The sequence below is a fragment of the Amphiura filiformis genome, unplaced genomic scaffold (genome assembly GCF_039555335.1).
Source record: "Amphiura filiformis unplaced genomic scaffold, Afil_fr2py scaffold_210, whole genome shotgun sequence".
Taxonomy (NCBI): Eukaryota; Metazoa; Echinodermata; class Ophiuroidea; order Amphilepidida; family Amphiuridae; genus Amphiura; species Amphiura filiformis.
The window spans coordinates 38,138-55,734 of record NW_027305674.1 but is presented as its reverse complement, the minus strand read 5'-3'; positions in this window follow the sequence as shown (position 1 = coordinate 55,734).

Sequence of the window (17,597 nt, the reverse complement as noted above, 5' to 3'; positions counted from 1 at the left end):
CTGGTACCAAGTTTGATATCAAATTTCAGTTTTGATGAAGAAAATTGGGGGGGGGGGGGGTGTAAGGGATTTTCAGTGATTCCATGATAATTAATTTGAAAATGTCTGAAGAATTACATTTTTAGCAGGATCAAGTGACAAAATGTAAAAAAGGCATTATCAGGCAAATTTGAAATAAAAATTTTTTTTGATCTTCCTATGTTTTTGGAAAAGTGAGTGGGGATGGAGGTTTTTTTGTGTGCCAAAATTGACATTGATACAGAAGTTTTCACATAAAATTGACATTGCTAGAAGTTTTTAGCATCTTCAAGGAAAACTATGTGGCCCTTTTTTATTTTGTTTGCAATTGGCCCCCTGCCCCCGGTAGCTACGCCACTGCTCACTGCGTCTACGCATACAACGCAATACATACGTGCACCTCTACGAGCGTGTTACGCCTTATCAACACTCATGATGACGTGGGGTCGTCTACAGGCTGATAGACGACACCTAAAATCATGGAATTGTCCAATCAGATTATGTGTCTACGTAATAGACCACTCCCACTGACTATATCAGAAAGCAAAACATAATTATGACGGCAACACTGCCCGTATGTTGAACGCGAAGTTTCTTGAATTCTGAGGTGCGTTTTTGGCTCTTTCAAACCCATGCAGTACAGTTTCAGAAAGGAAAAAAAAACACCAAATATATTTATGTACCTTTTCACATGAAACTTTTAAATTATAGGTTAATAAAATGCGTATAACTTGTTGGGAGTAAAATTGTACAAAATAATGCCCGCGTACCGAGATGTTGATGCGGCTTTTGCACGAGCCCCGAAGCTTAAGGGGGAGTCGGGGCCGGATTTACCATAGGGCCAGATGGGCCCGGGGCCCCCAAAATTGCCTTGTGCAGTGTGCATCTTCCATTATAGCCGAAAACACCATGTTTTGGACCAAAATAGGGTACAAAAATTACAAAATTTGTCGCGCTTTGCGCCCACTGGCCTGTTTATAGCAAATTTCGGTTTCAATTTGAGGTAGAATACTCTAAAATTGAATTTTTTTCGCGCGGAAATGTCACGTTTCGGGGCCTCCAAATTTTGTCCTGGCCCAGGGCCCCAAAAATGTAAATCCGGCCCTGGGGGAGTGCATTATGATTAGACGCATCAACATCTCAGTACAAGTGCGTTATTTTGTACAGTTTCTCGAGCAACAAGTGATACACATTTAGTAATTAACCTATTTCATACACATGGAAAAAAGTCCTGTGATTTTCGCTATTTTTATTTTATAACAAAATTTGTCACTAAAAATGTTGGAAAATGCAAGCATATAGCAAATATAATTTTATATAAATGCATCCTCCCGCAAGAAAATGAAAGTACTGTGCGTACTACGCGGAGTGCGCTCCCGTGCAATTATACAATATTTATGCACGGCTGGTAATTTACTAACGTGTGCTCTGATTGGTTCTCACTATCAAGAATTGTATAATTTTTTATTTTGGGATAAAAATGTGACAAATTGCCTAATAATCAGTAGCACCATTCACATGTTCAAAGCATGTGTACTACAGCCTATGTTGAAGTGAGTATTCAATCTATTGGTCAAGGTCTGGTTTCTCATTTCATTTTTTGAACACAACATGCCCAAATACCAAACATCAAACCAAAGGTCATGAAGGCATATATGATATATGGAAGGTAAGCTTACCGGATGACCGTCTAGCTTTCTATATAATCCTGTTTACAAAATACAAATTTGTTTAGAACAAAAAACTGGCTTGCCATAGCATTGACATGATTAATGTTGTGATGAATTGACGTATGTGATTAAAAATAGAAGAATCCAGGTTTTTGTCGTGTGTGTTCACTGCACCGTATTCTGTAATCAAGTTTTTATACACTTGCAATGTTATTGTTTTAGACTCTATTGAAGGCTTTATATAGTGAGTATATCGCTACATGTGTTATAGTTCAAGTGAAGTCATGCGTCAAAGGCTACACTCCTACTGCGCACACCTACTGCGCTGACCACAAAATGCACAATATATGCATATGGTGAGAAACCAAGAATGCACAATATATGCATTTATTGCGAATGAGAATTGCATAGTATATGCATTTTATTGAGAGAATATGTTGCAATAATAATAATAATAATAATAATAATAATAATAATAATAATAATAATAATAATAACACTAATAATAATAATAATAATAATAATAATAATAATAATAATAATAATAATAATAACACTAATAATAATAATAATAATAATAATAATAATAATAATAATAATAATAATAATGATAATAATAATAATAATGATAATGATAATAATAATAACAATAATAATAACACTAATAATAATAATAATAATAATAATAATAATAATAATAATAATAATAATAATAACACTAATAATAATAATAATAATAATAATAATAATAATAATAATAATAATAATAATAATAATAATAATAATGATAATAATAATAATAATGATAATGATAATAATAATAACAATAATAATAATAATAATTACAAATAGCGAGTTAGGGCATACGCCCTAAATGGGCAGGCAACACTCGACTCGAAACTGTTTCATATTAGCTAATTTCAGGGATTAAGTACGCTAAACGTATTTACGTGTCATATAGATAACTATTGTGTAATATAAGTATTTTTTGTGAAGTTAATTTCAATTTTTCATCATGCATGTTTTTTCAAAAATGCCCTAACTTTGTGGGGATGAGATTATTAGTATAAATTAGGACTTAGGGCATCCAAATGACCCAGGGTCACCTGTGTTAAAAGTTCCATTGCCTCAAACCCAGCTCTATGACTGGCAACTTCTGACTTCCGGGCCGAAGACCTTGTTTATCAATCAATCGATTTTATCAGCTCAGTCACGGGCTCAGTGTAGCTGTGTCAACGCTGTCATGGCTGTGTAGCTCCATTTTTAGCCCTACTACTGATTTTATATCTGGTGTTTCAATATCGACAAAAACCCGCGTCCGTGGTTCGTGGAAAATGATTCGTCATGACAGTTTACATGTTTAGGAAGGTCTTCAATCGATCTAATTCGTAATGTACTGTATAGACGAGGTGTTTGAATGATGTTACAATTCATGAATCATGTGAATTACATTGCAATTCAGGTAAGCTTAAATTTTCTTTAATGTCATGAATGATGAATGTAGAGGTGTACCATGCACAACTGCATGATGCTGTTACATTGGTACTACTAAAGCCTCCAGCATACTTTCCTGCCGCTTGCCGCTGCGGCAAGCGGCAAGCGTTCAACCAATGACAAGCCTTTATTGTGTCCGTTTGTCTGCAATGCGTGGCGTGCGCCACGCCGCTCAGCGGCACGCCGCAGGGTAGTATGAAACCAGCATAAGCTTAATATTCTCATGTATAACTGTAAATCATTTGCAAGGTCTTTGGTTTCATACTACCCTGCCGCTTGCTGCTGAGCGGTGTGGCGCAAGCGCATTGGCATTGGCAGACATACTATAAAGTAATTCTTGGCCAAGCTCGAACATACCTGTTGCATCCATGTAGCGTAATCGTGTCACCGTACGCAATCATGTAACATGAGTGCATGCTTTCTACTGTACCTCACTTAGCGCACTATGTTCCAGCTTGGCCAAGAATTTAATACTTAGATAATAGGCATATAGTTTAGCTGCAACTCTATGTCTATAACGGACTAGATTTAGGCATATAGTTTCTGCAACGCATAGGCCTAGATATAAAATTGTTAATTCTGATCTTAGCCAGTGGCTGTGGTTTAGCTTGTAAGCACTGCATTTCATTGAGTTCCTGTATGTCGTCTAAAACACGGTAGAGGATATGGTTCGCGTGCCGCACATGCATCATTACGTTAACACGCTTGTCGAGAGATGCGCACGAAGTACGCGCAACTGAATTTGTTAATTTTAGAATAAGGGAAGTTTTCATGGCTGTTTGTTTTATAGTTAATTTATTTTCCCCTAAATAAAACTAGTTTTAGTTATCAAAATAATAATTTATGGTAACTGCCTAAAGAATGACAACAAATGATAGGAATTTTTGTTTTTACTATCCTCTACGTCTGATGGACGACAGACAGGTCCAATTTTTATCGTAGTGTGCGCCGCATCCACTACGCAAAATATTGGTCTTGCCTGTCGTCTCTCATACTGGTAAGCAAAACTCTTGCCAACCCCCAACCCAACCCCTTGCCCCCCAGTAAAAAGCCAAAATTACGAAAATGTTACCTTTTTGCAGTAATTTTGCACAAAATTTGTTGGTTTTGCCCCCCCCCCCCCAAAAAAAAATTCACTTTGCCCACTCAATGCCCCCCATTGGATGAGAGCATGATTTTTGGCATTGGGTGAGAGCAAAATGTAAAAAAATTTGGGTCATTGGGTGAGAACAATTTTTTAAATGGAACTTTTGTGTTAGAGCCGAAACAGCGCCACAGAAACCTCAAACATCAAATTTCTAGTTCTAAATCTAAATGGCTAAAAGTAATAAAATCAGTGATAAATGAAAGCTGCTGTTCAAACTGAACTTTGGTTGACAGATCAAATGCAAAAATAGGGTGTCTTCCGGTGACAGAGCATTTGTTAGATTGCCAAACTCAAAAACTTTACAATGTGCACAATCTTGGTCATACTGCAATGATGATTGTTTAAATTCATGCACACAGTTGTCAGGATGAAATAACTTCATGGTTTGATTGACACACATTTATGTTACAAACATGTATGTCAAATTGAACTCCTGTCAACTGTGAGCATGTTTAAAAGTATCAAGTGAGGTATGGGACCCCCCCCCCAGGGTCTACACTCCCTGGACGCCCATCAAGTTACGCAGAACTTTGGTCCATGGATGAGGGCTCAGTCCCCCCATGTTGGAAAGGCTTTCATGGGGCATGTTCCCATTATTAGTGAACTTCTGGTTTTTTTTAAGTGGGAGTAGGTCCTTTTGAGAGGTCAAATATGGTGAGTTGCCAAAATCAGATCATAAAATATCCTTTCCTTTTTGATCAATTTTCAATACATACAATCAAATAAAAGTCTGAGTCTGCTGCTGACAACTCACCACACGTAACTTTCAAGTTAAATGACCCTCCACATTTTAAAAGTAGGCCTACAAACATATCCTGTGCATGATATACATCACAGTTTTACCAAACACAACTCCAGTATGGTATTCTGACTTAACTCACCACATTAAGAACACACTAATAAGGTTCTTTCACTTCCGATTCCAACCATAACCAATGAACATAAAATGCTACATATCCAATCTTCTACATTAGCTAACTCTTGATTTCCAATACTCTGAAGATAACAACCATATTTGAACTCACATTGACTACATTTTTGTATCCCCACTCAGTGAGAAAGCCCACTATTCAGAAAACAGAAAACCTATCACCCAAGGTCCGCTATTCAGAATTGTGGGCTTATTTTCCTTTAAAAAATGACATGCTAAACAGAAGACCCGCTAATCAGAAAAGCCATTAATCAGAAGGCCCACTACTCAGAAAATATATTCTGAGTAGCGGGTCTTCTGATTAACGAAATTTAATGAGCCCTTTTGAAGAATCACACCCAGACAACCTGCCACTCAGAAAACCCAGTTCTCAGGGTATCATTAGAGTTAAGAGGTTAGGTTAAGGTTAGGGCTAACTCAGTTCTTTCAAATGATAAAAGCAGGCCACTATATTATAGTCATAGTGGGCATTCTGAGTAGCGGGTAAAGGATCGGATACAGCCCGCTAGCCAAAAATGCTAGTCGGGAAAAAATTCTTTTACATAAAATACAACAAAAAGCCCACTATTCAGAAAGTCCATTATTCAGAAGGCCTGCTGCTCAGAAAATTCTGACTAGCGGGCCTTCTGAAAAATGGGTTTTCTGAATAGCAGGTCTTCTGACTACCAAGTCTTCTGAGTGACAGGCTGCACCCAACATTCTATGCCATGACCAAATCTCATCAAATATGTTTGTGTAACTCCTAATGTGACATCTTAACATATTAAAACTCTCCAAATATCTTCCCCAGGAATGGCATCCACCATGGGATCACAATTAATTGATTAATTTGAATTGATAAAAATAGCACTACTTTTCTTGCTGAGTTCTAAAGATAGACCATTGACCAGCTCATGATACAATAATAATATGCTTTTATTTATTTTGTATGTTTTACATTATGTTTGCTTTATATACACTTAGAATGGCTGAGAAATATATTGTACTGGTCCACCAATTTTTTGAATGGGAATTATGACAGCGACAAAAGATACTGAATTTTGATTGCATCTGCAAAACAAGGTAAATCAACATTTGCATTGGCTTAGGAAGATTTTTAGCACATTTGCAACGCAAATGATGCTATTGTCATGGTCCAGATTTCTGTATGTTTTTTTTTTCTCTTGCTACATCGTTTTGAGCAATGGATCTGGTAATTTGAGGCAGCGATCTTTGCATGATCGTTCATGATTGTTACTTATTTAGCTAGGAAAATTCGGACGGAAAGTGTCATTTTTGGAGCATTTTGTTACGAAAATTTTTACCAAATTTCATGGAATAGTCTCCTATGCAGACTGTTTGTGGTGCTTTTCATATTACAAACACTGTACAAACTCATTGATCTGGCGATTTTGTAAAAGAGATGTTGAACTTTACTGCTTCAATGCGGCTACAATGTTTGCTTTTCAGTGTTGCTTTGCCTTGCATTCGCAAGTCAATAGATAAAGCACCAATTGGGCTCGTGCTGTCTATAGGCCCCTACTTCTGTGCGCGAGTCATGAGCAATTAATGTCTCAAATTCTCCAAATTAGTGCACATTCAGAACGATTGTAGCAAAACTTAGTTTATATCATTGGCACTGACACATTTAATGCTAGTCCAGACTTTGTGTCTTTGTAACATAAACACCTTTCTAGTTTTTCAATTAACACATTTAGTGCTACAACATTTAATCGTTTATTGGTCTTGAACATATCCTGTACACTGTAAATATGAACTTAGAAATGTGAGGAAAAGTGATTGACTATAGCATGTAAGAAATTAATGTCCAGACTTGATGTCTTTTTTAACATATTAAGGGGTACTACACCCTATGGTAAATTGTGACTATTTTTGCATTTTTCTCAAAAATAATAACACACTGGTAACAAAAGTTATGTATATTATTGGAGCAAGGAATCATATTACTACGCTGAAATTTCAGTGACTCAAGATAAGCCGTCCAGTATATATGATAGGAAATGAGGTACATCCTAGCGGTACCTTATTTCTTATCATAAATAACAAACCGCTTGTCGTGGGACACTGAAATTCCAGTGTAGTAATTGGATTCCTTGCCCCTATAATATACACAACTTTTGTTACCAGTGTGTTTTTAGTTTTGAGAAAAATGCAAAAATAGACACAAATTTATCGAGGGTGTAGTATTTCTTAACACCTACTTGTTAGGTCATTGTTAAGGTGGTGTTAAAGGCAAGGTTTAGGAAATCATGAATTCCAACATTTTTGCAAATATCTCCAAACCTTTCATGATACAATCTCAAGTCAGTTTGTACTTATGTAGGGATATGTTGGCCATGTTATGAAGGTAATAAAACTGTTGCCATGGTAACCAAGCAGTCGCTATTGGCTTCTGACCAATCACATTGAAAGTTTTTTTGCTGTTTTTTTGAGTCGCAAATCACTTCATTTGTCCCAATAAAAGTATACTCACATGTTGAGTCATGTTTCTGCGCACCTCCACTGATTTTCCGTAAAAAAATACCAGTGGAATTCCCCCTGGGGGTCAAAGTGAAATTTTTGTTTTTTTGGCCACAGATTCCACATTACTTACAAACTTTTTACGGGAAAATCAGCAGGGAGGTCATTCTTGATGTTCTTGAATGATTTGACACCATTTCCTAATTTATTTGGACATGTGCAATTTCAACCATATGAGAGCAGTATCCAGGTCTGAAATTTCTCGGTCCCTGGAGAGCAATAATCAGAGGAGGTAGGGTGCTGAAAACACTGCCGAAAATCTTTAAAAATAATTATCTTCTTCTGTGCCAAAGATGAAAACGATCCATAGATCTTTAATTTGCATTTTAAACCACCTTAAGTTGTAAATTTCTCAGTATCAATAAAATAACTGAGCAAACATAGATAATGGAATTATCTGTGGAGCAAATTAATATGCTTAATTCCAATCAGTTAATTTCAATCATTTACAATCTGATTATATTATCTTCTGTGCCAAAGATAAAAACGGTCCATAGATCTTTAATTTGCATTTAAAACCACCTTAAGTTGTTGTACATTTCTCGGTATCAATAAAATGACTGAGCAAACACAGATAATGGAATTATCTATGGAGCAAATTAATACCCTTAATTCCAATCAGTTAATTCCAATCATTTACAATGTGATTAAAAAAACTAAATTCATGTATAAAGGGCTGTAACTACAGATCTATAATACACTGTAAATGAAAATATCTACATGTTTCAATTAAAAAAAAATTGATGTAACTGCTCACAGCAAACCCAAGAATAAAACCACCCATATTTAGCGGCACACAAAGTACACAGGTTCACTTCCCACATACCTAGTTTATGCATATTTTTAACATAATGTGACATAAAATGAACAAATATGCTACAATTTTATTGAACCTTACCTCTGGCAAAACTACACTTTTCCAGATTATTGTGCAATATATTATATATTTATTTGTATGGTGCAGTTGTATATAGGTTACTGTATATTGGTTACTATATATTGGTTATAGATGGTACATTTAACTCCACAACTTCAAAAATACGCACTTACACAACAAAAGTCCTAACATTCCCAGCAACCAACTCCACACAACTCAACCCTAATACCTTCAACTATAAACTACAAACCAGCAAACATGAAACAATCCAGTTATACCAAATCTACATTGCCTGCCCAATGCAACCAGCCAAAAACCTGTCAACAGCACCAAATACACTAACAAATATCTGCAATCAATAAGAGAGGTACACCACTAACCACTACATCTCAAATTAACTTGTCAGTATACCTACTTTGTGCAATTTCACTGGTGCTTATTTGAATTCTCATGATGTCTTGAAGTAATTTGGCAACTCAATTTTAGTACAATATTGTATTTCTAATGTATTTTATAGTGTTTTTTAAATGTGTTTATAATTATGTACTGTGTAATTTTAGTTCTTTTATTTGGTGTGTGTATAAGGGACCCCATCTAGTGGGCCTGCGTGCCTGTTCGGGGTTGCCCTTTTGCAGCACACACCACAATTTGATATTTTTATGTGCAATGAAGGTAATAAACATGATAAACTAAACTACACTCTTTATCACAGCCCTGCCAACCAACAAACTAATAAAATAAAACCTGCACACAACCACCAACACAATGAATTTCAATTCCTGACCATAACCCATAACAAACCTACTACAGCACCATTGGTGCTCTTGTTTACATTTGGGGAGCTAAAATTTAAAACTTTTTAGTGGGCCACCCTCGGTGGCAGACGGGTTTTCCACCCCGAGTCAGAAAATTTTGCAAAATATAGGTCACAAACACTCTTTCCTCTATTTTATCACAATTTGTTAACTCCACCTATAGGATTATTGGGGGAGGCTGAAAGGTATTCAGGCTCCCACAAAAATTAATATTCAGGGGGCTGAGCCCCCCCCCCCCTCCCCGTTCCAAAGCATATGATTTATGTGCTCTTTGACATCTGTGGTTCAATGCTGTTGCAGTGGTACAAACCGCATGAGCGTACTAGTGCAGCGCCATATATTAAAAAAAGAGATGTCAATTAAGGTAAAGCAATATTGTAACATAGTTCATAGGGACACCCTCAATGTTTTTCAAACTCTACCACACGTACACACATTTACCAGGACCAGGAAGAAGAATACTTAGATTATAGGTATTTACTTAGTATGAAAAAGTTATTCTTTCAACTCCTATAAAATGATTATTCTGTTGCAATTTGTTTTTTGTTTTTTCAGGGATTTGTTTCTCACTTGGTCTGGTTTTGCCGGGGTTTTGCATGGCACAACACAGGCTACACAGCTCTAGATAACTGGTGAAAAAGTGCTTCAACGATTCTCCTTTACAGACACAGATTATCCAACCTGGTATGTTCACAGCAAATCTCGACCAGCACTGGACATTATATGGGTCAGATAAAGTGAGTGCTAGCACTGGACTATTAAAGCCATAATGTGTGATTTTCATAAAATAGATTCCTAAATGTTAGTTTTCACTTATCATCACATTGCCCCCTTTTAATTTTGAGCCAAACAAATGAGGTAATATCAAAATTATGATTTCACTCCAGCGCTTACAATGTGTGTATTTAGCTTACTGTTCATATTACATTGATCTATTTATATTGCACCAAGCATCGCGCAGCTGGGATGTATACACAATATGTGTGCATGAAGAAATTTGCAGCACTTATCCAAAGCATGAAAGGGTGCTCACTGCGCAGTTTACTTTAGCGTGCAAATATTAAAATAGCCAAACAATTCACTAATACATTTTGAATTTGGTCAGACCCACCTCCCATGTAACTTTGGAGCTAGGATTCTTTTACATGTAAGTGCAGCATGGAGAAGCCCTTTTTCAGAAACCTGGAGGATAAATGCTTGTTCTTGTAAAAGGTTGCTCCATTTTGTAAAATCTTATTTCTTGAATTTCCACACTAGGTGATATCAGTGATGTCAACTTGAAGTGAACTGTTTAGTAATGCAGCAACTGGCTTACAAATCAGAATGTTTACTGTTTTAGTGATGAACTCCACTGAACATCAAAAGTCCGGTATGTACAATGCGTAACTGCTTTATTGGATGAAAAAAAAAGGATTAGGTCATACAGCCTAATGCAAATAGACCTCAAAATGGTACAGAATGATTAATAAATGATACCTCAAACAATGGTCCAGAATTATACCTAGTTTTTGTTCACGGAGTGAACTTCTAATTCACTTCCACTCACATCTATGCACAATTTATCCCCTATATACCATGTGTCTTTGAATAGCTATTGTAGCCCACCAACCTTGTGGTTAAGAGGCTGGGAAATATTTCCTAATATCTCATACCCTCGTTTGAATGTCTTTTTCTAATCCTGCCTCACATGTCAAGAACAATTTATCCCATTTAATCTAGCAATGTGACTGTACAGTGTATGAAATAGCCTTTTTTCTAATCATATTTACTATTGGATTCTGGCCATCACATGATTATAACAGGCTTTACTGATTGGCGAGTAATTATTTACAAAGTAATGAGGCTGGGCATATAGGAGAAATACACTGGACTTTTCACTAAGCCAATTTACTACCGAAAGCCGGGGCCACTATGAGGTGGGGTCAAATAAAAATTAGTTTATATTCTTGAACATGATTTAACCATAACCTCCATTAAATTCTCTCATCTTCCCCTGGCTAGGTTAGGCTATGATAGTTGTTCCGTTATATGACCTATGACACATAACGCGGCCTGTTATATGACCTCTGACACATAACATGCCCCGTTATGTGATCTATGACACATAACACACCCTGTTATGTGTCCAATGACACATAACATGCCTATTATGTGACCTATGACACATAACGTGCCTGTTATATGACCTATGACACATAACGCACCCCGTTATGTGACCTATGACACATAACGTGCCCTGTTATGCATCCTATGACACATAATGCACCCGGTTATGTGACCTATGACACATAACGCACCCCATTATGTGACCTATGACACATAACGCGCCCTGTTATGCATCCTATGACACATGCGCCCGTTTATATGACCTATATGTGACACATAACATGCCTCATTATATGACCTGTGGCACATAACGCGCCCGTTATATGACCTATGACACATAACACGCCCGTTATGTAACATATGTCACATAACGCCCCCGCTATGTGACATATGACACATAATGCTCCCCATTATGTAACCTATGACACATAACGCGCCTCGTTATATGACCTATGACACACAACGCATCCCATTATATGACCTGACACATAATGTGCCCGTTATGTAACGTATGACACATAACGCTCCCTGTATGTGACCTATGATACATAACACGTCCGTTATGTGACCTATGACACATAATGCTCCTTTTATGTGACCTATGACACATAACGCGTCCCATTATATGACCTATGACACATAACGCGCCCCAGTATATGAACTGACACATACCGTGCCCGTTATATGACCTATGACACATAACGCACCCGTTGTATGACACGTAATGCGCCCCATTATATGACTTATGATACATAACACGCCCGTTATATGACCTATGACACATAATGTGCCCGTTATGTGACCTATGACACATAACACGCCCGTTATGTGACATATGTGACCGCAAATTTCCTACGATGCGGGTCCGTGTGACACGTAAAAATTGAACCAAGCAAAGAGAAGAAAATCCTAGTTTGTCGTTCCACTGGAACATCTGATTCACATAATACGTACAGCTCCCTGAGTACACTTTCATTTTAGTTTCCCATCAACTTTTCAACGCAGATCGTCAGTAGCTAATTCTCTCTCTTGAAATTTCAAAGGAAAGGGTCCAGGGAGGACCCTTGAAAATTGGGAGGACCCTTGAAATTTCAAAGGCAAGGGTCCGTTATATGACGTATGACACATTACGCGCCCTGTTATATGAGCGCCCTATATATGACGCACCCATTATATAACCTATGATACATAAAGTGCCCGTTATATGACCTATGACACATAACACACCCCATTGTATGACCTATGACACATAACGCGCCCAGTTATCTGACCTATGTCACATAACGCGCCCTGATATATGACCTATGACAACTAACATGCCCTGTTATGTGACCTATGACACATAATGCACCCGGTTATGTGACATACGACACATAACGTGCCCCGTTATATGACCTACTACACATAACGCGCCCCGTTATGACCTATGACACATAACGCACCCGTTATCATCGTTATGAGACCCGTTATGACCTATGACACATAATGCGCCCCATTATATGACCTATGACACATAACGTGCCCCGTTATGTGACCTATGCACAGAGGAGAGAGAAAACAGCGTACCACCAGTCAAAGTCCCCGTGTATTGTATATGCTGAGTTCTCGCATATTCATGAGGGCCGATTGTTCGATCGTGCCGTGTCAAACAATCACGCCAGCGCTGCGTGCCTTCGCGTACGCGATAATAGAGCATTGCGTGCTTTTGTGATTACGCGATACACCATGAAAATATGCGGTAATTGAGTAGCGGTCTCGCCTGTCGCATTTCATGGAACAATCGGCCCTCATTATCAGATGATGCGGAGACTTTGACTGGTGGCATGGGCTCTGTTTCTCTCTCCTCTGGACCTATGACACATAATGTGCCATGTTATGTGACCTATGACACATAATGTGCCATGTTATGTGACCTATGACACAAAGCGTCCCATTACATGACATGACACATAACGCGCCCGTTATATGACCTATGACACATAATGCATCCCGTTATATGACATGACACATAACGCGCCCAGTTATGATGTCATATAACGTGCCACGTTATATGACCTATGACACATAATGCGGCATGTTATGTGACCAATGACATATAAAGCACCCAGTTATGTGACCTATGACATATAACGCGTGCCCGTTATGTGACCTATGACACATAACACACCTGTTATATGACCTACGACACATAAACGCCCTGTTATGACACATAATGCACCCCGTTATGTGACCTATGACACATAACGCGCCCCGTTATGTGACCTATCATGCATAACGCGCCCGTTATGTGACCTATAAAGCATAACATGCCCGTTATGTGACCTATGATACATAACGCACCCGATATATGACCTATGACACATGACGCGCTAATTATGACCTATGACACATAACGTGCCCTGTTATGTGAACTATGACACATAACGTACCCGTTATGTGACCTATGACACATAACGTGCCCGTTATATGACCTATGACACATAACGCACCCCGATATGACCTATGGCCACCGAATTAGAGAAGGAGAACCGGGACTCCCTATACCGCCCACGTACAATCGCGCCATCAGCTATGGGGAGAAAATTGGGGTATTCGGGTCCTTGCCGGACGGTGCGCGGAGCGAACGAAAACAATGTGGCATCTCACCTGAAGCGTCTTGGTACTCGTGTGCAGGTCGCATCAAGTGCGTCTCTCAAATGCTCCATTCATCCATGTCGCGCTTGCATGACAACGAATGCCTCGAGTGCATTCCAAGGGAAACCGAATACCCCAAATTTTTGCTCCATGCCTGTATTAATATGGTGGTCAAATACCTATTCTCTGTCTTTAATTCTGTGCGCTCAGTTATGTGACCTATTACATGTGACCTGACATGACACAACACGCCCTATTATATGACCTATGACACATAACGCGCCCTGTTATGTGACCTATGACACATAACATGCCCGTTGTATGACCTATGACACATAACGCATCCTGTTATGTCCAGTCATGTCCATAATCATTTTGATACAGCCTGTATACCTGATCTGTGAACTTTGTCTTTAATGCCTTTTTAAAGACAATTCTTGTTTCAAGTTACACTTGCAGCTACATACTTACAGTTGAATTGTAGCTCTGTAAATCAACTACTATGTAAATTTCAGCTACTGGATAATTGTTTTGAGAATCATAAAACAAATCAAATTTCATGGAATCATTCCGGTTTTGTGATTTAAATCATGTTGAATCAAATCGCAATTTAAATCACATGACTTGTTTCAAAAACAATTTTGATAAATGTAAGTTAATTTCTTTCTTAAATTGATGGTTTTACCTCATCCCTAATGCTTCTACAACTTTTGGATACAATTAAAATACCTCTATGATGTCATTTTTATCTATTGCTAAAAATTCACCTTCAAGATGTAGAATGCTACAGGTTTTTTCCCATGATTTTACCAAATATTTTCTTTGAAATTTTCACATGTAAAAAAATGTTTCGATTGTGCATTATGTCTAGCTTTCCACTGGTCTCTTTTGACTCTATCATGGGGTATAGTTCTTGGAATAAAAAAAAAAAAAAAAAATCAATATAAATAAAAAATAAAAAAAAAAAAAAAAAAAATCAGATTTAAATTTTGAACAATCTGATTTTTAAAAATTAAATTTTAATTTATATTTTGGTTTATTTCTTTACAGATGTAATTTGAACTTGTACTGGAAGGAATCATCTGCATCAACAAGCTAAATCAAGAGATAGATCGAGATGATGATACTGTAGTGATGAGTGATGATGATGTGTAAAGTAAATGCAAACGCCTGTGCCATATAGCATGTTGGTACTTCAACTAGGTTCAAGCGAATTAAAATTTGAAGGGAAAACAATTGACAGAAATAGACAACTTGTCAACAAAATGGCTGGTAGGACCTACATGTAAACATAAACATGTACCGGTACATGTACAGTAGGCCTACCTATCAATTAGGCTTAGAGGACTAGCTAGTAGTAGTCACCTGCTGTTAAACTTTTATCCCAAGGCTGAGCACAAAGAAACGTGAACAGAACTAACTCTTCTTCCATTAAGTTTTAGAAGAGAATATGTTGATCTCAATATATACATGTATAAGTGCAATCTGGGATTATATGACATTAATCTAGATGATTATGTAGTTTTTAATGGAATTAACAAAGACCGTCCCACCGTACCACCAGATTTTCATTTATCAATTGTTACTGGTAAATCAGCTTTCTAAAACTGAGTGCCACAAGATGGGCTTTTTACAGCATATTGTGCCCATTTGGAACCAGCTCGCTAGTATTAATTATTAGATCCACAAATTCTGTTGCTTCATTTAAGGGTATATGATGTATTGTTGGTCGAAGCAGCAAAAAATGTAGTTCACAGCACCTTGCGAATGGTAGTGAGCTTTAGCAACAATTGCATTGCTCAATTCATAGGGAACGTGTAGAAGAATTCAAATAACTATGTTGTGTCCTCATTTAAATAAAATTCTGTCAACCATAAGGTACCACAGAGCAATTCAGAAAGAATGGTTGCGGAATCAAACTAAAGACCTTTCCCTCTGTCACTTTTCCCTCTGTCACTTAAAAGTGACAGCGGGAAAGGTCTTTAGTTTGATTCTGCATTAAAAAACTGTCCACCAACATGTCTGCTATTTCAATTGTTATACCCTTCCAGGTGAGGTTGTTCGTTAGGGTCTATACAAGGAACTTATTAGGTCTAGCAGAGATAGATGTGTTGTAGGTTATTCATTTATCTGAAAAGGTATGTAACAGTGGATGCTGGACAATAAGCAAGAGCTCCTTTTGAGGCCACCCCACCACGTATGCCACATCCGCAACCAAAAAATGCTATTTCTGTTATTATTTTGAGATTTAACATCTTGAAAGCTTTAATTAGAAATACAATGTTATCAAATTTAAAAAAAATGGCTAGCCCTCTTTGGTCATAGTTTCTTAGGGTTGCGTATGTGACAAAAGTTGTGGATGTGACCATGTTTTAGGTTGCCTGACCTAGATTTTGTGTTTCGAAAAATTTTTATTTTTAATTACTCAATTAATTTTTTTGCATTTTTTGGCCAAAATGTATTGATTTTGACTGGAAGTTTTGAAAATAATTCCGAACATTTTCAAAATTTGTTTCCAAAAATCAAATGTTTATTTGGGTTTTTTGCCAACAATATTAGTACTAAGAACGTTTTTGAATCTGTTCTCATGACCCTGGACATGAAGTTATGAAGTTTTAAAATGGTCTGATGGTAGTGCAAACAGGAAAATTGCAACAGTTGGGCACACTGCTAAAAATCTGTACTTTGGCAGAATAGTAGTGAAGACCACAAAGAATATTTTCAGGGTAGAAACCAAGCTGGTTAGACCCCTGGGTTAAGTTGGGTAAAAAAAAAATTGTATACGCTGGCGAAGTTACTTAATACTCGGATTAACTACCATAGCAATAAGTGAAAACAATTTTTGAATATACCGCGCTGCACTGATACGTTCACACGGTACCTCTACATTGAACCACATCATGCTGATCACTTGCACCTGTAAGATTAGTATCTTTGAAAAGACCAGTATTATATTCAGTGATGAGTGTAACCTGCTTGTAGTGCAGCGCAATTTGTTCAAAATTGTTTTCACCTATTGCTATGGTAAGTAGTCCGATTAATTACGTAACTTCGCCAGCGTATAGTAATCAAAATATCCTCTTTTTGTTCCTCAAGTCCTGTGAATTAAAAAGGATAGTATAATCAACAGCATCTGCACTTCTCCCCATCAAAATGGAGATTTTTGTATCAGCAGAAAGTGCATATTTTCTAGTTTCCTATTGACCCTGATTTTAAAAAATAACATTTTTTAACATAAAAATGTATCACTTGTTTTAGGTTTGGCAAACTTGTGTATTATTTTTTGTGTCTGAATTATACACTGACTACAATTTTGGAATAGTTACTTTTGTGTGTGTTTTTGCATGTTAGAAAAATAAAATGACATTGAATAAGAATACAAAGG